Source organism: Bos mutus, chromosome 8 (genome assembly GCF_027580195.1).
Source record: "Bos mutus isolate GX-2022 chromosome 8, NWIPB_WYAK_1.1, whole genome shotgun sequence".
In the NCBI taxonomy this organism is placed as follows: domain Eukaryota; kingdom Metazoa; phylum Chordata; class Mammalia; order Artiodactyla; family Bovidae; genus Bos; species Bos mutus.
Genome location: NC_091624.1, coordinates 109,814,655 through 109,838,768, shown reverse-complemented (window position 1 = coordinate 109,838,768; position 24,114 = coordinate 109,814,655). Strand labels below are relative to the sequence as shown.

Sequence of the window (24,114 nt, the reverse complement as noted above, 5' to 3'; positions counted from 1 at the left end):
GGATCTTCCCCAACCTGGGGATAAAACCTGAGTTGCGTGCAGTACAGGTGGATTCTTTACCACTGAGCCACCAGGGAAGCCCAAAAGAAAATCTCATATATGGATAAACTTAAAAATTTCAGTATAATATACTGCAGAGAGGTACACAACTGTAGTTGAAGCAGAAAAGCAAAACTTATGGGGTATATATTATATATAGAGAGAGACAGAGACATATAGAAACAGATTTATTATGAAAGATTGGCTCATGTGATGGCAGAGGCTGAGAAGTCCCACCAGCTGCCAGCTGCATAGTGGGAGCTCAAGAGAGTTGGTGGTGTGGTTCCAGTCCAGATCCAAAGGCCTGGGAACCAGGGGAGCCAGTGAGTTGAGGCCCAGTCCGTACCTGAGGGCCCAGGCCCCATGGTGCTGATGTCCAAGGGCCGCTCCAGCAAGAGCAGAGTTTTCAGTCTGCCAGTTCAAATGCTCATCTCTTCCGGAAAGGCCCTCGCAGACACACTGGCTATCTGGGCATCTCTTTGCCCAGCCTCGTTGATACATAAATTTAGCCAGCACAATAATCACCATGTCACAAGCATGGAAATGAATGAATTTCTACAAAGTAGTTACACTCATATACCTCAATTAAGAAATAAAACGTGACCAGTTTCCCAGCAATCCGCCCGCATTCCCCCTTCCAATTTCAGAGGTAACTGTTATTTTGATTTCTGTCACCACAGATTACATTTGCAGGTATTTAAACTTTATATAAAAGGATTTATACTATATATACTCTTTTGAGTCTGGTGCCATTTACTTGTGTTTTGATTCATGTATGTTGTTGAATATAGCAGTAGTTAATTTATTTTCATTGCCATGTAGTATGCCATTTGTAAATACACTTCAGTTTATCTGTTCTATCCGTCATATGTTGTGAAACACATTTAGGTTTTTTAAATTAATTTTTCTTAGATTTTGGCTATTAACAATCATGGTGCTGAGAATTTTCAGGTCCATGTATTTTAGTGCATATCATGTACGCAGTTGTGTGGGATTTATCCCTCAGGATGGTCTCTTGGATGACAGGTGTGTGAATGTCAGATCCTGTGAAAGGCGGTCACAGTCTGGACATTGTGTCAGCAGTGTGTGAGCTCTGCTTGCGTCACGTCTTCACTAATACTTGATGTCGGTTTAAAAATTTTGGCTCTTTTGATGTGGGTGCAGTAGTCTCAAATTTTGGGTTTGATTTACAGTTGCCTAATGGCTTATGAGTTTAAATGCCTTTTGTGTGTTGTTTGGCTTTTTAGATAGCGTCTTTTGAAGTGCCTGTTCAGTCATTTTGCCTAAGAGGTCTTTATGCATTCTGATTGAGTCCTTTGTTAGATTTATGTATTGCAGATGTCTTCTCTTGCTCTTAATAGAATCTTTTGATGAAGATACTGTCAATTTTAATGAAACCCAGTTAATGTTTTCCTTTATTCTTTATACTTTTCCTGTTCTGTGTTAAGATAGCTTCCCATACATACCTCAAGGTCAAGAAGGTATTCTCTCCTTGTCTCCTACAAGTTTTATTTTTTGTGTGTCTCTTGCATTTAGTTTTATAATCTAACTGCAGTTAGCTTTTATATGTGATATAAGTGTTCAGATTCATTTTTTCCTATATGAATAACTATTCGGCCCATATATTGGAAAATCTTCCATTTTCCAGTGCATTGGAGTGACCTGTTTCTCATCTATCAAGTGGATGTATTTCTGTAGGTCTGTTTCTGGACTTTTTCCTCTGTTACGTTGAATATTTGGCTGTCTTTGTACCACAACCCAGGTGGTGCTAGTGGTAAAGATCTGCCAATGCAGGGGACATGAGTTTGATCCCTGGGTTGGGAAGATCCCCTGGAGGCGGGCATGGCTACCCACTCCAGTATTCTTGCCTGGAGAATCCCCATGGACAGAGGGGCCTGGCGGCCTACATCCTTGGGGTCGCAAAGAGTTGGACACAATTGAAGGGACTGAGCACGCATGGACGTACCGAAACCCAGCATATATATGAGTTTCGTTTCTCGCATTGGTTTTATGTAAATGTGGTCCGTTTACATTTAATGTAACCACTGATATATTTAGGTTCAAGTCTACTGTCTTTCCATTTCTGTTCTATTTGTCACAGTTGGCTTTTTTTTTCCCACCTTGCTTCCTTTCTCTTCCCTCCAATACTGTTAGTTATGCATTCCCTTATATTTTGTTTGATGGGTTACTCTAGAGATTAAAACATGTATTCTTATTAGTTCTACTATAAATTAGTACTTTTCTTTCTTGACATATTTGTTGTTGTTATTCAGTCGCAAAGTCGTGTCTGACTCTTTGTGACTCCATGGCCTATAACCTTCCAGGCTCCTCTGTCCATGGGATTTCCCAGGCAAGAATACTGGAGTGGATTGCTATGCCTTTCTCCAGGGAATCTTCCTGACCCAGGGATCGAACCCACATCTCCTGCATTGGCAGGCAGATTCTTTGCCACCGAGCCACCAGGGAAGCCCTTTGGACATATCGTTGGTACTTATTTATTGAATGAGTGAATTAATCACAAGTAAAATGAGTCATCAGGCTTGGTTATATGCCTTCATTTCATTCATGACAGCTGAAGGGTCATAGAAGTCATTTGACAGAGTCAAAACAGTGGGAGAATTAGGGTGGAGCTTGAAGTTAGTGGATCCCTTCCAGTTTTCATGGTTGGGGTGGCATAAATGAGTGCTTTTACCAGTTTACGGGGAATGTAAGGGCCTTAGGATATTTTAGCCCCTTTTCTCCCCTCCTGTTTTTTGTGCTGTTGTTGTCTTTTAATTCTTTATATATTTTAAACTGCACAAGACATTGTTGTTGTATTATGTTGATACCTGTTTAGGTTTCGCAACTTTACTTTTTCTAGTGCTCTTGATTCTGTCCTGCATTTTCGTGTTTTTATCTGGGATAATTATTTTTCTGCCTGAAGAACTCTCATTAGTATTTCTTTTAATTGCAATCTGCTAGCAGTAAGTTCACCCACTCCAGTGTTCTTGCCTGGAGAATCCCAGGGATGGGGGAGCCTGGTGGGCTGCCATCTATGGGGTCGCACAGAGTCGGACACGACTGAAGTGACTTAGCAGCAGCAGCAGTAAGTTCACTTAGTTTTTGTACAAGCCTTTGTTTCATCTTTATTTCTGAAGGATATTTTTGCACCTGTATTCCAGATTTACATTGATCTTTTTTGAACACTTCGAAGATACAATTCTCATGGCATTTGCCTTCTGTTGAAAAGTCAGTTGTCAGTTGTATTTTCCCCCCACTCTGGCTTCTTTTATGCCTTTTACTTTGTCTTTGGTTTTTCTGAAACTTAAGCTTAGTCATAGTGTGCCTAAGTGTAGTTTTCTTATTGTTTATCCTGGCTGGGGTTTAGCACTTCCTGAATTGTCACCTGTTTTTTTTTTTTTAATTTCATTTTTGGATAATTCTGACCTGGTGCCCTCAAGTATTGTTTCTAGTATTCCCCCTTTGCTTTCGTTTTAAGACGCCAATCACATTTGTTACATCTTTTCACTTGTGTCTCTTATGCTTTCTTCTATATTTTCTTTTTTTAATTTGGATGTTTCACTTCATTGGGGTAAATAGCAAGGAACGTGATAGATAGCTGGATCAAGTATTGTGTGTGGTTTTATAAGCAGCAGCCAAAAGTGGCTACACCTGTTTGCTCTCCCACTCTCCGTGACTGAGAGCTCCTGCTGCGCCCGTTCTTGTTGGTGTTTGATGCTGTGTCCGTGCTCTGGAGGCTGGCTTTTGTCACAGGTGTGTAGCGCTGTCTCATTATTTTTTGTCAGGTTTTGAATTTCAGTTATTTATCAGCCATAGAATTCCCACTTGATTGTTTTTAAATAGACTTCTGTACTCTGGGAGAAATTCTCTGTGGTTTTTATGTATGCGTGTGCTTTTTTTCACCTCTGTATTAATCACTTGTTTAAAAGTTCATGTCTGAGTCTTCTCATGTCGAGGTCACCTGTGAGTCTATATCTCTTGCTCTTTTCCTCTTGGTTTCTGTCTTTTGACCTTGACTGCAGATGGGTTGGAGAAGGCAATGGCACCCCACTCCAGTACTCTTGCCTGGAAAATCCCATGGATGGAGGAGCCTGGTGGGCTGCAGTCCATGGGGTCGCTAAGAGTCGGACACGACTGAGCGACTTCACTTTCACTTTTCACTTTCATGCATTGGAGAAGGAAATGGCAACCACTCCAGTGTTCTTGCCTGGAGAATCCCAGGGACGGTGGAGCCTGGTGGGCTGCCGTCTATGGGTCGCATAGAGTCGGACACGACTGAAGCGACTTAGCAGCAGCAGCAGATGGGTTCTGTAATTCTTATTGAATGCTGAATGTTGTATGCAAATACTTACAGGTGCTCTGGTGAAGGTGACATCTTCACCAGAGTGTATTTAGAGTGTCTGGCAGATGGGTGGTCTGGGAGCCAATTGCAATGATCCCATCAAAGATGGAGAGAATTTGCAGCCTGGTTTCAGGCTTCCTGAGGTTTAGTCTGTTTTTGGCTCACTTTAGTTTTAGGGCAGAGCCCCTGAGGGTCTAGGAGAAAGCCTGGCATGTTCATGAAGGCTCTCGGTCTCTGTGTGCCTGGCTGAGACTGATGGCGGCTCTGCTCGCCGCTTCAGGCTCCAAACCGCTGCTCTGTGCTTGGTTTCTCAGCCTCTCTCTCCTGAAGTCTAGGAATTGTAGCTGTTTGAAGAGAAAGGTCAGTTGGTGATGGACAGGGAGGCCTGGTGTGCTGTGATTCATGGGGTCGCAAAGAGTTGGACACGACTGAGCAACTGAACTAAACTGAAGAGAAAGGTATCCTGGTATGAAGTGTTGTGTCTCATTTCTCCAGGATGCTGGCCCCTTCGAGTCCACTCCCGAGTGCTTTTGTCTCTGTGGCCCCAGGAGATGGGTGAGAGCTCTCAGCTGGAGGGCACCGTCATGGTGCTGCTGTGAACCGGAAATGGCTCAGGGTAAATAGATGAGGCTGTCCGGGAGTACCTGTTTGACTTCTTTTCACAGTGTTGGCAGTTCAGGTTCTCGCTGCCTTGTATCTTGAATGTTTGATTTAGAAAAGCAACAACAGTGTTTTGCTGTTATTGGTCATTTGCTCTCTTCCTTGTTGGTGGATTTTTTTTACCCTAATTTTAATTACAAAGTTACAAACCAGATAAACACATGTATTCATAATTTGAGAACATACCCATTTTTCTGTGTTTAAGTAGCTCCCTGGCCCTTTATATGAAGCGCTTTAGAAACTGAGGGTCGTAGAAAGACATAGGAGGACCAGCTCTTTGCATCTTCCCAGGATTGGTGATGTCTTCATTTATAGTTTTCCACAGGAGAGTGTGTCAAGTCAGAAGGAAGGAACAAGGGAACAAAGAAGAATTTTCTTTTGTTATTATTATTTTTTTTAACCAGGAAGGATATTTCTCAAAAACCCCATCAGTAGACTTCCTCTTCCGTCACTGGCCAGAACTGAGTTACATGCCCACACCTAGACTGATCACTGACTAGGAGGATTGCTGACTGGTTAGAACAATCTTTATTTGTTCCCTGCGGTTAGGCACATTACCAGCCACACAAAATGAAGGTTCTGTCAGCGGGAAAAGCTGGAACGACCTGGGGTGAGCGGCTATCTGTTTTCCACGAGAGTCTGTGCTCAGAAGTGCCTGGTTGAACGTGCAGGTTGTGGAACAGCAGTTGGCAACAGCTGTGTCAGTGTAAACTTCGGGGGTTACAGGTTCTAAATGTTACATCTTGAAGAAAGCATATTACTATTAATTTTTAGAAGCTTTTTGACGTGGACTATTTTCCAGTCTTTATTGAATTCATTACAACATTGCTTCTGTTTTATGTTTTTGTTTTTCGGCCGTGAGTCATGTGGGATCTTAGCTTCCCAACCAAGGATCGAACCCACACGTCCTGCATTGGAAGGCGAAGTCCTAGCCACTGGGCTGCAGGAAGTCTCCAAAAGGATATTATTTTGATACCTGTTTAGAATTGTGAAGAGTGTTCTAGAACGGGAGATAATGCATGAAGGCCCAGTTGGGAGAAAAGGGATTATGTTGTGAGACAGCGAATGTAGCTGGTAGGATTGGTGCTAGCTCTTCTCTCAGCAGAGCGGACGTGGTTCTCTTCACAGTAGCTGGGGAGGGCTGTCTGGAGGAAGTCCTGGTCTGCCCCAGGGAGACCTCCCCATCTGGGCCGGGACAGGTTTCTGAGGGCAGAGGTCATCTCTGAGTCTGGAGCATGGAAGTGGACAGTGGGACACGCGGTTGAGTGTTAAATAGTCTTTGACTTAATTTCTCTTTAGAACACCAAAAGTCATCAATCACTAGAGAGAACTGTTGGTGTTTGGCTTGTGTTGGATAGAAACCTCATGTTCATTGGCTCTCCAGTTGCAGACCTGCACTTACATCATGGCTCTGCCAGTTATTAGCTGTGGAACCCCAGCCAGTCGCTTTGCCGTAGAGCTTTCCTCTGTAACTCATAGTGGTTCTTCTCTCTTCTGTGTTCCTTCCCCTTTGGGTGCCTTAGGCTCTATCCCCCAACTTGACCAGTTTCCTTTTAATTTAGCATTCAGGTAAGATGTTGGGAACATTCCTGGTAGTATCAAAAAGAAATGTAGCCCTATTTAAAACTGGAATATGACACTGGACTAGGATTTAGGTTGCAGAGATAAACCACTGTGGAGTCCCCTGACTCCAGTGAATAATCGAGTTACTTACATGTTGCTTAGCTCTTGTTTTGAAAATAGCTTAAAAAGATGGACCCATGGATCTCAAAGATGAGATCAGCCTTATCTGCTCAGAGTGAATCCTAAATGATACAGAATATGCTGTGATTAAAAAATAGAGCTTATCCATAATGATAATGATGACTAATTGGTAGTATCAAAAGTCTATAAACTAGTGAAAAGCTGAAAAATTAGACTTGATATGTGTTTAAATATATTGAGTGAGTCACTTTAGTCTGTAATTCAAATTCTGTGGAGAATGCAAAATTTTTCATTACAAGTAGCAGGAAGAAAGGGCCAAGATTTTGTTGTCTGAGTTGTATTCATTAAAGAAAGCCATATGGTTCTTGATTCGTTGAAAATGAAACACACATGCGTTCCTCTGCACAACGGCACGTTATTCTTAAATGTACTGGCCTCACTGGGAGTAAGAAAACTGAAAACTAGAGTCAGCCACTGTTCAGCAAAGTAACTCTCAATGATTAGTTTGTGTTGATGATGGTAATGAGTTTAAAGTTTAGTTTCTTATGTCCCTTTTTATATCACACATGAAATGTGAATAGTGCAGCTTACTTGCTGTGTCAGGAGTCCCTTCCATGTTTCTAGATTGTTTGTGAATGGTAGTGTCACAGTCCAGAGAAGGCGATGGCTCCCCACTCCAGTACTCTTGCCTGGAAAATCCCATGGACGGAGGAGCCTGGTAGGCTGCAGTCCATGGGGTCGCTAAGAGTCGGACATGACTGAGCGACTTCCCTTTCACTTTTCACTTTCATGCATTGGAGAAGGAAATGGCAACCCACTCCAGTGTTCTTGCCTGGAGAATCCCAGGGATGGGGGAGCCTGGTGGGCTGCCGTCTATGGGGTCGCACAGAGTTGGACATGACTGAAGTGACTTAGCAGCAGCAGCAGCAGCGTCACAGTCCAAGGGAAAGTGTGCCAGGAGCAGAAGCATCCAGAGGGCTCACTCCTGACCCCTCCATGTCTGTTGTTGTGTGGTCGCTAAGGCATGTCTGATGCTTTGCCACCCCGTGGATATAAAGAACCTTAAACATTTGGAAATACTAGATTCAAACGTAAGCTGTTTTTTTTTTTTTCCCAAGACCATGGGGCACATAATCACAGGGTCTGAAATGCAGAGACACCACATGTTAACAGATTGTTGTGTTCTCTTTCACGTGTATACCACAAGCTGAGCTTCAGGACTCGGAGAGCCACATAGCGCACGGGACTGCAGGGTGGACTGTCTGTCCTGGTCTTGTGACCTGACCACCTCTGCTGGAACTTCCCTTCCCTTCTGAGCTCTTACAGAGAGTCCAGCATTTCATTTGAATAGATGTAGCTTTATTCAGAATGTTTGTGTTTGGGTCTCATGTCCCTCTGGGTGGCACGTTCACCAGTACTGTCTACACGAGGGATTTCAGGGCAGGAGGCCTGGGAAGTGGAGGCTGAGGGGCCAGGCCAGAAGCTGGCTGGCCTTCTCCTTGGATGCCTCTCAGGGTTTGGCAGACCTCACAGTCCAGGGTCCAGGCCTTAGTCCTGCAAACCTGGAAGCAGGGCATTAGCCCCGCCAACTGAGCTGTTGCTTAGAAGTGGATTCATATTAACCAGGATCTTAGATCTTGTTAGATGAAAACTGCGAATGTATTTACAATGAGTAAATACATTAATCACTGATGTTTTACGTCTTTTGAGAGAAAAGACGTAAAGCAGCATGTAAGGACACACAGAATTCAGGGCTTAACTATGTTTTGAGAAGGATGGAGCAAAAGGAAAACAGGTTGCGATGCAGGAAACCTAGAGATGAGTGTTGGTGAAAGCTTCACGGCTACGTACTTGCTGAGGGGAGACTGGGGATTTGGCTCTAAGCTTTGTAGTGGTGAGTGAAACTAGGAAACCTGTTTAGTTAAGTGATTCTTGGTGTTTATGAGAGAAAAACTCAATCGGTTTCTCAGCGGATTCCCTGTTACTGATTTTAAGATAATCCGTTTTTGAGCGACATGATGAAACGATTCCTTTCTACGCTCTAGGCTGGTTTTCAGGACTGTCATTGCAGTAAACAGCAGTGGTTTTCACAGGGCTTTCTTTTGTAATAACATCCATTAACATCACCAGCTTGAATCCCAAGGCCTGATTCCACGAGGGCCCTGTTACTATATGGTACAAGCATTGATTATTTATGGTGTTCTGGCAGGATCCATAGATATAATTCAGACTGTTTTGAAACAGGTGGACAGCATGGAGTTTCAGAAGTCATCAAACTGTATCACTATTGTCATTTTATTTTTTTTGCTGGAAGGTTTTATATAACATTACATAGCAGTGATTTTAGAATTATGTTTTGGAATTATAACAGCTATGTACTTATATTCAGCTCATTTTCCTTAAGCATTTGAAGAGCCTAACACAACCTAAGACTGAATAGAAGGCACTAGAAGTCCCCTTAATGAAAAATGGAGGCTGTACTCATGGGCAGGGTCAGGGGCCTTTCTTGAAAATCATTTTGTATCTACCGGAAGATACAAGTACATGATGAACAGAAGGTCCAGAACTTATATTCCATGTGACAAGGTCACAATGATTGCAGCTATGATAAATTTGAAAGGAAGTAGCTACCCATAGACATTTTAAAAAGAAAAAAGCTAAAACAAAACATTGTCTCATGTATCCACAAAATGCCTGGCTTTGACTAATTTACTCAAGTATGTCTCTTAAGGCAGTAGTCCTCAGATCTTTTGTTTTCAAGATCTTTTTCTATTCTTAAAAGATTACTGAGGACTCTAACAAGGTGTTTTTTTTTGTTTTTTAATTTTAATATAGGTTCAGTTCAGTTGCTCAGTCGTGTCCGACTCTTTGCAACCCCATGGACTGCAGCACGCCAGGCCTCCCTGTCCATCCCGGAGTTTACCCAAACTCACGTCCATTGAGTCGGTGATGCCATCCAACCATCTCATCCTCTGTTGTCCCCTTTTCCTCCTGCCCTCAACCTTTCCCAGAATCAGGGTATTTTCAAATGAGTCAGCTCTTTGCATCAGGTGGCCAAAGTATAAGAGTTTCAGCTTCAACATCAGTCCTTCCAATGAACACTCAGGACTGATCTCCTTTAGGATGGACTGGTTGGATCTCCTTGCAGTCCAAGGGACTCTCAAGAGTCTCCTCCAACACCACAGTTCAAAAGCATCAATTCTTCAGCGCTCAGCTTTCTTTATAGTCCAACTCTCACATCCATACATGACCACTGGAAAAACCATAGCCTTGACTAGATGGACCTTTGTTGGCAAAGTAATGTCTCTGCTTTTTAATATGCTGTCATATTAAAACTGACAGGTTGGTCATAACTTTCCTTCCAAGAAGTAAGCATCTTTTAATTTCATGGCTGCAGTCACCATCTGCAGTGATTTTGGAGCCCCCAAAATAAAGTCAGCCACTGTTTCCACTGATTTCCCCATCTATTTGCCATGAAGTGATGGGGCCAGATGATTACAATATCAATATTTACCATATTAAGAATTAAAATAAAAGTATCAATCCTCTTAAATTCATTAAAAAATAGCAAAAGTACATTAATAACTTTTTTAAGCTAAAAATTAGCTGTATGTTCAAAAGTAAAAATAAACTGAGAAGAGTGACGTTTCATGTTTTTACAACTATGTCTAATGTCTGTTTCATAGGAAACAAAACATCTAGATTCTTAGATCTGTTTCCCCACTAAGCCTTGTGATGTGTTGTTTGGTTGAAACATCTGAGAAATATTTAAGAAAATTTGGCCTTATACAAATATTGAGTTGGCTGAAAAATTCATGCAGATTTTTCCATTACATTTTATGGAAAAACTCAAACAATTTTTTTTTTGCCAACCCAATATATAGTTAGATAAAAAAGAAATCATTTAATAGCCTTTTCAGATCATTGTGGATCTCCTTCTTTGATACTACACCCAAACTCAACAGATGATAATTTCCTAAAGGTTAATTGCAGTATGGCAACTGAACCCATAGTGATGAAAGTTTTGCATTGTGTTAATTAAAATCCATGAGCCCATCTTGTGCTTTGAGTGACTCTGTCACCCATGCATGCATTTGTAATCTGCGTAGCGCTCAGTCGTGTCTGACTCGGTGAGCCCGTGGACTGTGGCCGGCCGGGGTCCTCTGTCCGTGGGATTATCCAGCCAAGGACACTGGAGTGCTGGAACCTCCCTGGTGGGCCAGTGGCTCAGACTCTGAGCTCCCAGTGCAGGGGGCCTGAGTCTGGTCCACGGTCAGGGAACTAGATCCCCTGTGCTGCAACTAAGATCCGGTGAAGCCAAATAAATAAAAACAAATGCTGGACTGGGTTGTCTTTTCCTTCTCCGGGGATCTCCCTGACCCAGGGATCAAGCCCGAGTCTCCTGCATCTCCTGCATCGGCAGGTGGAGTCTTTACCACTGAGCCGCCTGGGAAACCCCTGTAACATGCGTTAATCACTTGGAAGTTGTCACTAGTTTATTAGTTTGCTAGGGCTGCCTTAACACAGACTGGGTGCCTTCAACAACAGAAATTAATTTCCTCACAGACCTGGGAACTTCCCCACAGTTCTAGAGACTGAAGGCCTGAGACGGAGGTATTGGCGGGGCTGTTGGCTTCTTCTGAGGCCTCTGTCCTTGGCTTGTAAGCGTCTGTCTCCTGGTGGTGTCCTCATATGGTCTGTGTATATCTGTGGCCTGATGGCTTGAGTTTACTAATCCTCCTGGATTAGGCCCCGCCCCAGTGACCTTACTTAACCTGAATTACTGTTATAAAGGTCACATTCTGAGGTGCTGTGGCGGGGGGCGGGGCGGGGGGCGGGGCAGGGTGTTTTTGTACCCATTTGGTGGGGCATAGTTCAGCCCATAACAGATTTCTTTAGATCTTGCTAATAATGTTCACATTATTTTATTACACAAAACCAGTGAGTCATGTTTTTCAGTGTGGCCACCAATAATCCCACAATCCTATCAGAAGTCTTCATCTGTTGGGAATGTGTCAGGCCCCTACTGGTGAATACATCTTTCCCAAAATTTAATATCTGCTTTTCCTCAAGATGACACCATTGCTGAACAGTCTATGCAAAAGGGTTTTGTGTGTTCTTTCCATTAAAAGGATGTCCACTCAAGAGTTGCACTTTCATAAACTGAATAACCTCCTGTTTCCTGAGGGGCATTTGAAAGGGAATCAGGCTTTTATTGTCTAATGGTAATGTGGTGGTAGAGAATTCAGTGCCCGCCAGTCTGTGTTGGTGCCACTTGTGAAAGTGAAAGTCACTCAGTCGTGTCCGACTCTTTGTGACCCATGGACTATACAGTCCATGGAATTCAGGCCAGAATACTGGCGTGGGTAGCCTTTTCCTTCTCCAGGGGATCTTCCCAACCCAGGGATCGAACCCAGGTCTCCCGCATTGCAGGTGGATTCTTTACCAGTTGAGCCAGCAGGGAGGTTCTGGTGCTACTGGGATTTGTGCTGAACGCCAGCCACTACCTACTACACGTTGCTCTCGCGCTATGAATAGAGTGAGAAAGAGAGTCTTGTGGAGGCTGAATAATCTCCCTCCCCCACCCCTGTGATTGATTCCTGGAGCCTGTTAATATGTTACTTTACATGATAGAAGGGACTCTGCAATTTGAATAAGTAAAGAATCTTGAAATGGAGCCATTATCCAGGATTATCTGGGTAGCTCCATTGAAATCCCAAGCATCCTTAAATGGAAGGGGCACGAGGATGAGTCTGAAACCGGGGCTGGCCAGCTGAGAGAGTTGCAGGAGAAAGCCAGTTCTGACCCCATGTTGGAAACTGTTTCTTTGACTTGCTTTCATCATACTCAATGGCTTGCCTGGAGAACCCTGCCCCTCTGCTTGGCTGTAAACTAAAGCGCCTTTGTTCAGCTCACGGAGAGAGTTTGTCCCTGCCCACCTGTGAATAGATGAGATAAACACACCCCTTCCAAAGGCTGGCTGCTCCCTTGAAGATGTTTTGCTAGACTGAAGACCCTTTCACTGTACTTCCCCACTGCATCTCCCGTTCCTGCCTTTTGACTTTAGTTCCTCATTGCTTCTTTCTCTCTAATCTATACAAGAACCTGGCTTCCACACCCCAATGAGATGGTTATTTTGAGGCACTAGCCTGCCATCTTCTTGGGCTGCTGGCTCTTCCTTGCCTCAGCACGTCTCAGATTCATTGGCCTGTCACGTGGCGAGCAGAGGGAGCCTGGACTCAGTAACAAGAGGAAGGGGCCACCGGCCAGGGAAGGAAGCCGAGAACAGCGTGGAGGTGATTCTCCCTTGGGGCCTCCAGAAGGGGCGCCCCCGCAGACACCTGGACTGTGTACTTCTGACTTCCACAAGCGGAAGAGAACACATCGTGTCCTTTCAGACCACCGAACCTGTGCTCGTCTGTCACCGTTGTGGTAGGTGGCCTGCGCAGAAGTCTCATCTCAGGAAAAATGCTGCGGACCTTGAGGTCTCCAGGGCTCTGTGACCGCACTGTGGGAGTTCTGACTTGAGATAAGCCAGCTGCAAAATGCACATGGGGAACTGAGTACAGCGCCTTGCTGTCTGGTATTTTATAAGCTATGTGAATGGAAGGGCTTATATAAAAAGGGCAAAATCTGCGTGTATAATGTGATCCCAGTTCTCAAAATACTGAATACACACACGTACACACACCCTGCACACATTTGGTGGGAGATAAACCAAAATAGTGATTTTTCTCTGGATGATGGAATTTTTTTTAATGCTTTACAATTATTTTTGTTTGTTTATTTTTGGCTGTGCTGAGTCTTTATTGCTGCGGGGGCTCTGGTTGTGAAGGTACGGGTTTCCCACTGCGGTGACTCCCCTTACTGTGGAGCACACGCTTTCCCTAGGCGTGTAGGCTTCGGAAGTTGCAGCGCTGACTGAGTTTCACCGTGGTGTGTGGGATCTTCCCAGATCAGGGATCAAACCTTCGTCTCCTGCATTAACAGGAAGATTCTTTATCCATTGAACCACCAGGGAAGCCCCTTGTTAATGCTTTCTGTTGTTTTGCAAATTGTCACCAATTTGTCTGCAGATTTATAAAACGGTGAGCCAAAACTTCCAACTGACTGTAAGGTGTATTTGTCCATATAGAAAGATCGAAAGTGTTTTCTGAACAGTTTAACTTGCGTTATAACTGAAATGTTTAGCCATATGGCAAACATTCTGTGACGTTCTCTCGCTGGGCCTTGCGAATGTTAAAGTTGAGCTTGTGCCTGGCTGGCTGAACTCCAGGTCTCTGCACACCTTTCCTCTGCCTGTAACGCCTGTCATTACCTGTGCCTTGCTCCTCAGGTTTTCCCTCACGCCCCTGGAAAGCCTTCCCTGACTTCTCAGGTGTGGGTTAGACCCTCCTGTGTCGTGAGCTACGTTGCTTCTGTTGTGTTTGCTTTCTTGGCTTTTCTTATTTATTTTGGTTGTACCTTGCCTTCTTCCTGGACTAAGCTTGCCATCTTTCAGTATATTTATCCTTTGTTTTTCTGTCTGCTTTGTTCTATTTAGGGCTGATCCATTATGTACTAATGGCATTTCTTAACTCTTGATGAGCAATCTTATTTTCTTTATTTCTAAACTTTGTGGCACTGGGGTGTTAGTCAACCATGGTCAGCCATGGGTGTGGTTTATTTCTCCCTTCTCAAAATGTCTAATATATTGGCATACATTCCAGTAGAAACTTGTTAAAAGTTTACTGCTTTATAAAATATTCATCCTGTTTAACATATTAGCTAGGTTTACTTTATAATGTTTAGGAGTCTTGTTTTTTCCTTTTTTATTTATTGAACTAATATAGGTGTATTGAGAAAAGTTTTGGTTTAACTGGACACATAAGGCGCCAGTGGAGTGGCAGGAACTGTCACACACCCACGTTGTCACAACGGTATCACACGGGGGCCCCAAATGAAGAGTCATCAGGAGGGAAAAGCCACAGGATAGAAGAGGTGGGCTACGGTATATCCAGCGCCCTGGGGTTAGTCGTGCCAGCACTTGCGTTTGTCATCTTTCTAATCTAAAAAATGAATGTGAAATATCTAGTCTACTCACCCAACTCAGATTAATCTTGGAAACAAAATAGAACAATATAGTAGAAGACATTGTGGAAATGTTACTGTTAACGTGTGAGTCCTTTGTGGCAGTTTTGGCCTGGGTTCTCAAAGGCTATCTGTACTTAGTCAAACAGATTACATCATGACATTCACATAGGTTATCCTGGATTCATAATAATCTCATACAGTTAACTGCAGGGTTTAGTGATGACTTGGGTTGCCTTGGAGAAGTGCTGATTCTAGACCTGGGGCAGGGAAGATACAAGGGGTGTAGTATGAGAAGGAAGGAAATGCTCAGAAACAAAAAGATCAGGACGGTCAAAGGAACACTGAAGGAACCTGAGAGAGCACCTTGTGGCCAAACCTGGAACCACTTGAGCACAAAAATAAGGCAGAAGGAAATGGCAACCCACTCCAGTGTTCTTGCCTGGAGAATCCCAGGGACAGGGCAGCCTGGTGGGCTGCCATCTATGGGGTCGCACAGAGTTGGACACAACTGAAGTGACTTAGCAGCAGCAGCAGATTATATCCAAAGTGTAAGATCAATTTAAATGAGTTCATTTATGCAATGTAAATGATAGGAACTGATATATATGACTGAACATTTTATAAGTGGGGGAGAAAAGACAAGTCTCCTGGATAATTTCTGTAGTTGTCCATCCTTGAGGAGGAGGAGCTGCCTTCTACCCTCCTCCCTTGATGATGGGCTGCATGTGGTGGCTGCCTCCCAAGACTAGAGCCTGGGATGCTAGGAACTCCGCAGTGGAGGGAGCTGGCCAACACCGTCATACCGGATACTGGAGGTGCCACTGCCAGTGAGGCCGTGTGGACATCGCATACCCCCAGCATGTGACAAGAAGACCACTTGCCTTGGTGACACTTGCCTTTCCAAAGACTCATAACCCCAGTCTAAGCACAGGAGGAACTGTAGACAAAGCCAGACTGATGGGGACAAGGTCATGACAAAGAAGGAGAGACTGAGAAACTGTCAAGACCAGACGAGTTGAGAGATGCATTGCCTAAATGCAGTGTGGTGTCCTGGATGGGACCCTGGGGTAGAGAGAGGACAGTGGCAGAGGCTGGTGAAGCCAGAGAATGTCTGGGCTTTCCTTAGTGGAAGTGTGCCGATGTCAGTTTCTTAGCTGAGAAAAACATGCCCTGAACACACAGGACATTGTGAAAGTGAAGGGAAAGTGAAAATTGTTCAGTCGTGTCTGACTCTTTGCAACCCCATGGACTATCCAGTCCATGCAATTCTCCAGGCCAGAATACTGGAGAGGGTAGCCTTTCCGTTCTCCAGGGGATCTTCCCAACCCAGGGACTCAATCCAGGTGTGCATTGCAGTCAGATTCTTTACCAGCTGAGCCACAAGGGAAGCCCAAGAATATTGCAGTGGGTAGCCTATCCCTTCTCCAGCGTATCTTCCCTACTTAGGAATCAAACCAGGGTCTCCTGCATTGCAGGAAGATTCTTTACCAACTGAGCTATGAGGGAAGCCCACATAGGATATTAACTGAGAATGAATATTTTGGATGGTAGTCTGGGAAGCTGAGTGAGAGATACTCAGGACCTCTTTGTACAGTCTTTGCCACTGTCTTACACATCTAGAATTAGTCCAAAGTAATGTTTATTAAAAAAAAATGAGTCCAAAAGCATTAACTTATAAATAATAAAAGCAAAATGTGCTTATTGTAGAAAATGCGATTGATAGAAATTAAGCATGCTAAATTAAGATCCCTCATAATCCTGCTACCCACAGGTAACTGACAGTTTTGGTGTATTTTTTTTAGACTTCTATGTATTTTCCATCCAGCAAGTAATTGTTAGGCTCCTTTATGGGCCAGGCACCACACCAGGTGCTGGAGATGGAGCAGTGAACAAGAGTGATGCGAGTCTCTCTCATGGAGTCTGGGCTCTGCTGAGAGAGAGAGCACCGCTGAAATAAATAGTAACCCCACAGGAAACAGTGACAGTGGTGTTAAGGTGAATGCTGTCAAGAAGCAGTATGGTTGTGAGGACATATAAATGAGGGAATCTAAGATGCATCATTGGAGGTGAGAAGTGAAAAATGAGGAGTCGAGCAGGTGATGGGAGCAAGGAGTGGGGTGCTGGGAGTTGGGGTACAAGTGTGGGTACAGTCGGGAGATCCTTGGGGAGGATGGAGTTAGGGGCTAGAGTGGGAAGGGACTGTGGCTGGAGGGGTGGTTAGGCAAGGTTGAAACTCTGCATTTTAAGGTGTTGGGCCTTTTCCCTGAAGAGTGATGGGGGAGTAGTATGGTGATAGTAATTTTAGAAGATTGTTCAGCTGCCATGTGGATTGGAAGGTAGTGAGAGCAGGGAGGTGAGTGTCGTAGGTCAGAAGGGAGCTGATGGGTTCTCTGATGGGCAGAGTGACCTGCAGAGCAGATGGAGTCAATAGAGAATCCCTGGTGAATCAAGCCAGATGTGCTGACGGGATGGGGGCTGGGGGTGCAAGGGAGAGTTCTGCGTTATTAGTATGTGAAGCTGGTAGTGCCATGTACAAGGTGGAACCTGGGACCTTTTTCAGTTAATGTTAAAAACATTGCCTTATGTTACAAAAGCATACCTTAGCTTTAATGGTTGCATAATATTTGAATACATGAATGTGTTCTAAATTTCTGGAAAAAAAATATTGGGAGAATGGCATTTATTAACATTAGTTAATGTATAGTGAATACATTTTGAAAATGGATGGTAGAATTGTTGCTAAAAACTCTAAATGCTGCTAAGATGATTGGAGTTGGTCAGTTTCTGTGAATAAGAATAATGAAGTTTATTTGGTATCAGCTGCAGGGAAAACATGTTAATAACATAATCGAACAGTAATTTTTTAGTAAACTCGGTATCCTCGCCTGGCAATTTGTAAGCAGAAACAAATTACTGACGGTGTAAGATTATGGTACAGCTCAGCAATCTAAGAAATGTAATCTGAGTTAGAATAATTTGACTGTGCTACAGCTTTTCAGAGGTTATGTTTGTGCTTGAGGTCTTCAGCAGGTGACAAGTTGATTTTAATTTCATCCGGCATCTCCCAATAACATTGGTGGCATTGTTCTAATGAGTGAGGTGTTTGCCTTTAAAGTTGAATTTGGCAACATAGGCTCAAACCTTTAAAAGAACATGAAATGGCTATATCATGAGTCCTCAGTAAAAGGGTTTTTAGAAATTCTTAAAGTTCATAATAAAACAAGGCCACTATCATTTAATGGCTGTCTGTCGGGAGAAGGTCAAACCTCTTTCAAACACTCCGCTCCGAATTATTTTTAGAAATGAGCAAATAATTCTAGGGTTCATCTGATACTCATTCTAAGCACTGTCATGTTCTTAATACATATGACACCCTTCAGATTCTGTTGCCAACCAACTTGTAGATTTTCTCTGCACCTGAATCTCCTACCTAATATACGTGGAGTAGGGGACTTGCTGAATTTATGTGCACGGATATAGGTAAGGTCACGTGTTTAGGGAGAGCTAACCCATACTAAGTTTATGAAGTGCTGTAATTCAAGATGTTACTAACAAACTAGGAAAAAGAAGTTGGTCTGCTAAAGGGGTGCCTTAATGAAATTAGTCTGTTATAGCAATGGCAATCAAATGGTGGTTGGGTATTCTCAGAAAGATCATTGGGAAGATGTGAGCTTAGTTTTGATTATCATCTATAGAACCTGATGGTATTTATCTCAGATGTCACCTGTAATTATTGTAAATTGTTCTACAGAAAGAAGTCCATTGAAAGTTACTGAAATTACTAGGTCAATAAATAATTGTTTAGTATTATACTCTACCTCTCATTGGAAAAGACTGATGCTGGGAGGGATTGGGGGCAGGAGGAGAAGGGGACGACAGAGGATGAGATGGCTGGAAGGCATCACTGACTCGATAGACATGAGTCTGAGTGAACTCCGGGAGTTGGTGATGGACAGCGAAGCCTGGCGTGCTACTATTCATGGGGTCGCAGAGAGTTGGACATGACTGAGCAACTGAACTGAACTGAACTGATACTCTACCTGGAGAGGGCAGTGGCACCCCACTCTAGTACTCTTGCCTGGAAAATCCCATGGACGGAGGAGCCTAGTAGGCTGCAGTCCATGAGGTCACTAAGAGTCGGACACCTGAGCGACTTCACTTTGACTTTTCACTTTCATGCATTGGAGAAGGAAATGGCAACCCATTCCAGTATTCTTGCCTGGAGAATCCCAGGGATGAGGGAGCCTGGTGGGCTGCTGTCTGTGGGGTCACACGGAGTCAGATGCGACTGAAGCAACTTAGCAGCAGCAGCAGCAGCAGCAGCAGCATACTCTACCTCCTTACCCTAATGTCATGATATAATGAATTATTGCTCTGTGCATGGAGACCATTACTTATGAACTGTTCTTGGGAGAATTGAGAAAACAGTCAGTTAAATCCTGTTTGTGCAGTGGCTCCAGTTAAGAATTGAAAAAGGCTTCAGTAGTTATGAAGTAAACCTATAAAATCATCAGTTGAGGTAAATATTAATAACTAAAATCATAGGGAGTCAGTGGACTTGTTTAAACAGTTCTAAAACACTAGCATTTAGAGGAAATTCCTTGAAAGAATCTATGCTTAGAACAAATGAAAGTCAGAATAGATTATTATGAACCTGTCAGTGTAGATCATTATGAACCTGTTACTTGTAACTTGTTTGAGACTGTAAATAAGATTGGATTAGAGGGGGTTAGGATAGGGAAGAAAAAAGAATAATAAATTCACACTAAATTCTAATAGACTCAGAAATGGCAGGATAAATTTCTAACTCAAAGACTTTTGAATTGTGACTTATAACACACATCATAAAGATGCGTAAAGCATACTTGTACAGAATGAGTTACTACACAGCAAGCACTTTTGCAACCTGCTCAGATTAAGGAAATAAGCATGATTGCACTCTAGCAGCTTCCTGACCACACCCCTTTCCCTTTCCCTAGAGATAAATACTATTATCTCTTTGGTCACTTTGTTGCTTTCCTTTATGGTTTGATCATCTAGGTATGCATCATCGGGATTGTCATGTAGCATACCCGGCTTTTGAAGATTAAATAAATTGAATCATACAGTACATATTCCTTTGTTTCTTGCTTTTACAAAGCATGATTTTCAAGAATCTTCTTTGTTGCAGGGAGTAGCTGTTGTGACATTGCTCAAGACTATGTCACTCTTTGTTGTCAATATACCACAGTATAGATATTCATTCTGCTACTGATGGGTCTGCTACTTCTTAACTGTTTCTGGTGGGTACAGACACTGCTGTTTTAAATACAATCCATGTAGCCTGGTGGGTATGTGCACAAGTTTCATTGGCCTGGGTGTGAACTTTTCAGGTTGTAGGCTTTATTTTTTATAGTGTTGATTCAGTTTACACTCAGGTCAGGATGTATGACAGCTCCACCTTTATCAACTGCTTGGGGTTGTCTGACTTTTGCTGTTGTCCATCTGCTGACTGTGTCATGGATTCTGATTGTGGCTTTAATTTGCATTTCCTTGGCATCTTTTCATGTTGATGGACTATTTGAAAAAATTTTTTTGAAGTACCTATTCAAGTTGCTGATTTTTCGATCGACCTGTGTGTCTTAGAGATATGTAAACGTTAGTCGTTTTATATATACAGGCTTCCCATTACATGAGTGTAAGTATCTTTTATTCTGTGGGTGGTGTCTCATTCTCTGTCTTAGTCTGTTTGGCCTGCTCTAAGTCTGTTGTTCCATGTCCAGGTCTAACTGTTGCTTCCTGACCTGCATACAGATTTCTCAAGAGGCAGATCAGGTGGTCTGGTATTCCCATCTCTCTCAGAATTTTCCACAGTTTATTGTGATCCACACAGTCAAAGGCTTTGGCATAGTCAATAAAGCAGAAATATATGTTTTTCTGGAACTCTCTTGCTTTTTCCATGATCCAGCAGATGTTGGCAATTTGATCTCTGTTTCCTCTGCCTTTTCTAAAACCAGCTTGAACATCAGGAAGTTCACGGTTCACATATTGTGAAGCCTGGCTTGGAGAATTTTGAGCATTACTTTACCAGAGTGTGAGATGAGTGCAATTGTGCAGTAGTTTGAGTATTCTTTGGCATTGTCTTTCTTTGGGACTGAAATGAAAACTGACCTTTTCCAGTCCTGTGGCCACTGCTGAGTTCCAGATAGGAAAAGGAGTACGTCAAGGCTGTATATTGTCACCCTGTTCATTTAACTTATATGCGGAGTACATCATGAGAAACCCTGGACTGGAAGAAACACAAGCTGGAATCAAGATTGCCGGGAGAAATATCAATAACCTCAGATATGCAGATGACACCACTCTTATGGCAGAAAGTGAAGAGGAACTAAAAAGCCTCTTGATGAAAGTGAAAGTGGAGAGTGAAAAAGTTGGCGTAAAGCTCAACATTCAGAAAACAAAGATCATGGCATCCAGTCCCATCACTTCATGGGAAATAGATGGGGAAACAGTGTCAGACTTTATTTTTCTGGGCTCCAAAATCACTGCGGATGGTGACTTCAGCCATGAAATTAAAAGACGCTTACTCCTTGGAAGGAAAGTTATGGCCACCCTAGATAGCATATTCAAAAGCAGAGACATTACTTTGCCAACAAAGGTCTGTCTAGTCAAGGCTATGGTTTTTCCTGTGGTCATGTATGGATGTGAGAGTTGGACTGTGAAGAAGGCTGAGCACCAAAGAATTGATGCTTTTGAACTGTGGTGTTGGAGAAGACTGTTGAGAGTCCCTTGGACCGCAAGGAGATCCAACCAGTCCATTCTGAAGGAGATTAGCCCTGGGATTTCTTTGGAAGGAATGATGCTGAAGCTGAAACTCCAGTACTTTGGCCACCTCATGCGAAGAGTTGACTCATTGGAAAAGACTCTGATGCTGGGAGGATTGGGGGCAAGAGGAGAAGGGGACGACAGAGGATGAGATGGCTAGATGGCATCACTGACTCGATGGACATGAGTCTCAGTGAACTCCGGGGGTTGATGATGGACAGGGAGGCCTGGCGTGCTGCGATTCATGGGGTTGCAAAAAGTCAGACACGACTGAGCGACTGATCTGATCTGATCTGAACAGAAATAGGACAGTCTGGGTGGCTCTAACAGCTCTAGAGGCCAGCAGACTCCTTGTCTGGTGAAGAGGGGTCACTTCTGGTTCCTGGTCTGCCATCTTCTCTGTGACCTCCAGGGAGCTCTGTTATAAGGGCACTAATCCTATTCATGAGGGCTCCACCCTCATGACCTAATCACCTCCCAAAGGCCCCACCTCCAGATGGCACCACCCTGGTGATTATTTCTCTCTGTATACATTTTGGTGGGATAAATACATTCAGTTGTAACATTCTCCTAATCGACAGACCCTGTTCATCAGATGTTCTTAATTGTAATATGGTCCTGGATAATAATGTTTTGTGTTATGACTAATGGTTTTTGTGTCTTTATGAAAAATTTCCCTGCCCTCAAGTCATGAAGATATTTCTCCCTGTTATTTTGTGAGAGCTTCATTGGCCTTCCACATTCAGGTCTATAATCATCTGAGCAATTTTTGTAAATGTGTGTGGATTAGGGTATATATAATTTTTTTTTTTCATGGAAATAGCCAGTGGTCCAAATATTTAAGAAAACCACTGCTTACACAGTCTTTTATAGTGCCACCTCTGCTATATATCAAGGATCACATATAAAGGAGGATCTATTTCTAGATTCCCTATTATGTACTTTTGGTTATTTTCATAGCTTTATGTCAAAAGCACTCTGTTTAAATCACTATAAGTCTATAAATAGTCTCAGTGCCTGGTAAATAAAGCAAGTCTCCCCTGTTCTTTAAGAGTGTCTTAATTATTCCCAGGCCTTTTTATTTCCATGTAAGTTTTAGCAGAGTTTGCCACAAAGAAATCTTATTTTTTTTAAAAATATAGTTGATACACAGTGTTGTTAGTTCCTGTTGGGATTTTGACTGTCATTTTATTAAGTCTGTAGATAGGTTTGAATCTTTCAGTTCATGAACATGATATACTTCTCCATATACTTGTCTTTTTAAATGCCTTTAGTCTTCCTATTGACTTTTGTCTTCATTCTTTGTTACACTTGTTTCTAGGTAATTTTTAAATGCTATTGCTATTTAATGCAATTTTTATTTTAAAATTTAACATGCTAACTGCTGGTATATTTTGAAGTTCAGTTGTTCGTTGAATATTGATTTTTAAAAATTTATCCACTTTAACTCTAATTCTAATGACTTATTTATGAAGTCTTGACAATACAGTCATATCATTGGTTAGTAGTGGAAAATCGAGCCAACCTCTGCACTGAGGTCTGTTTTAACTACTGCTCTAGGTAGTGGTGGTGGTGGTTCTGTATATATTGCATTATGTATGTGTAAAAGATGATTCTTTTAAAGGCTATGACATCTAAAAAATAAGTAATTCCTTATAATTAGTGATCTTGTCTATTTCACATTTTCCCAATTGTTTCACAGTTGTTACATTGAAACTGGTTGATAAATCCTTTAAATCTTTTTAAAAAAATTTCTACAGGTCCCTCCCCCAGGCCCCTGTTATTTATTTTTCATTCATTTGTTGATGAAGAAATCTGGTCATTTGTTTCCCATTTTGGGTTCTCCTTATTGTGTTCCTGAGCTCTCACTTAACATGTTTCTATGTTTTTTTGTTTCTGGTAAATTGGTAGTTAGATCTAAAGGCAAAAAATACTTTTATTTTTAAAGTACTTCTAATGTAGATTTTTTGGGTCCTGTGGGTTAGGAGGGGCTGAAAGATCATATATAGCTATATATGTGTAGTTATAGTATACGGTTACACACTATCCTGTGTACACCTGCCTCCCTGATTCACATACCTCCAGACTCCCACATCAGTTTGAGGGTAGAATCAGGGCGCGTTTGGAAGTAGAGACACCTTCTCCCTTTGAAGTTTTAAGTCCTTTTATGTGCTCTTAATTCTTGGTTTTGGTTCTTCAGAGGTTTTGTCCCGAGTGTTGACTTAAAATGCACAGTGTGAGAATTGTGGGTTAAACTTTATCTGGGGCAAAATGATGACTATAGTCAGGGAGACAGCACCTCAGATAGCTCTGAGAAACTGCTCCAAAGAGGTGGGAGGCAGGGAGGTGAGTATGTGATTGTGGTGGTGAGGGTGGGAGGACGGGTGAGGGTCATCAGCAGGCTCATGGTTGGTCATGAGGAGCAGAGGTCACCATGGAGGATTTCAGTGCTTTTCTAGATAAGAAGAGATGTGAGAAATGGGCTCATAAAT

At 42.7% G+C, this 24,114-nt stretch overlaps 1 protein-coding gene across 3 annotated transcripts in view; it reads left to right on the top strand.

Annotated features, from left to right (window-relative positions):
• CLCN3 (chloride voltage-gated channel 3) overlaps positions 1–24,114 on the top strand; it is an 89,004-nt gene that overhangs the window by 11,529 nt on the left and 53,361 nt on the right. The window lies entirely within an intron of this gene.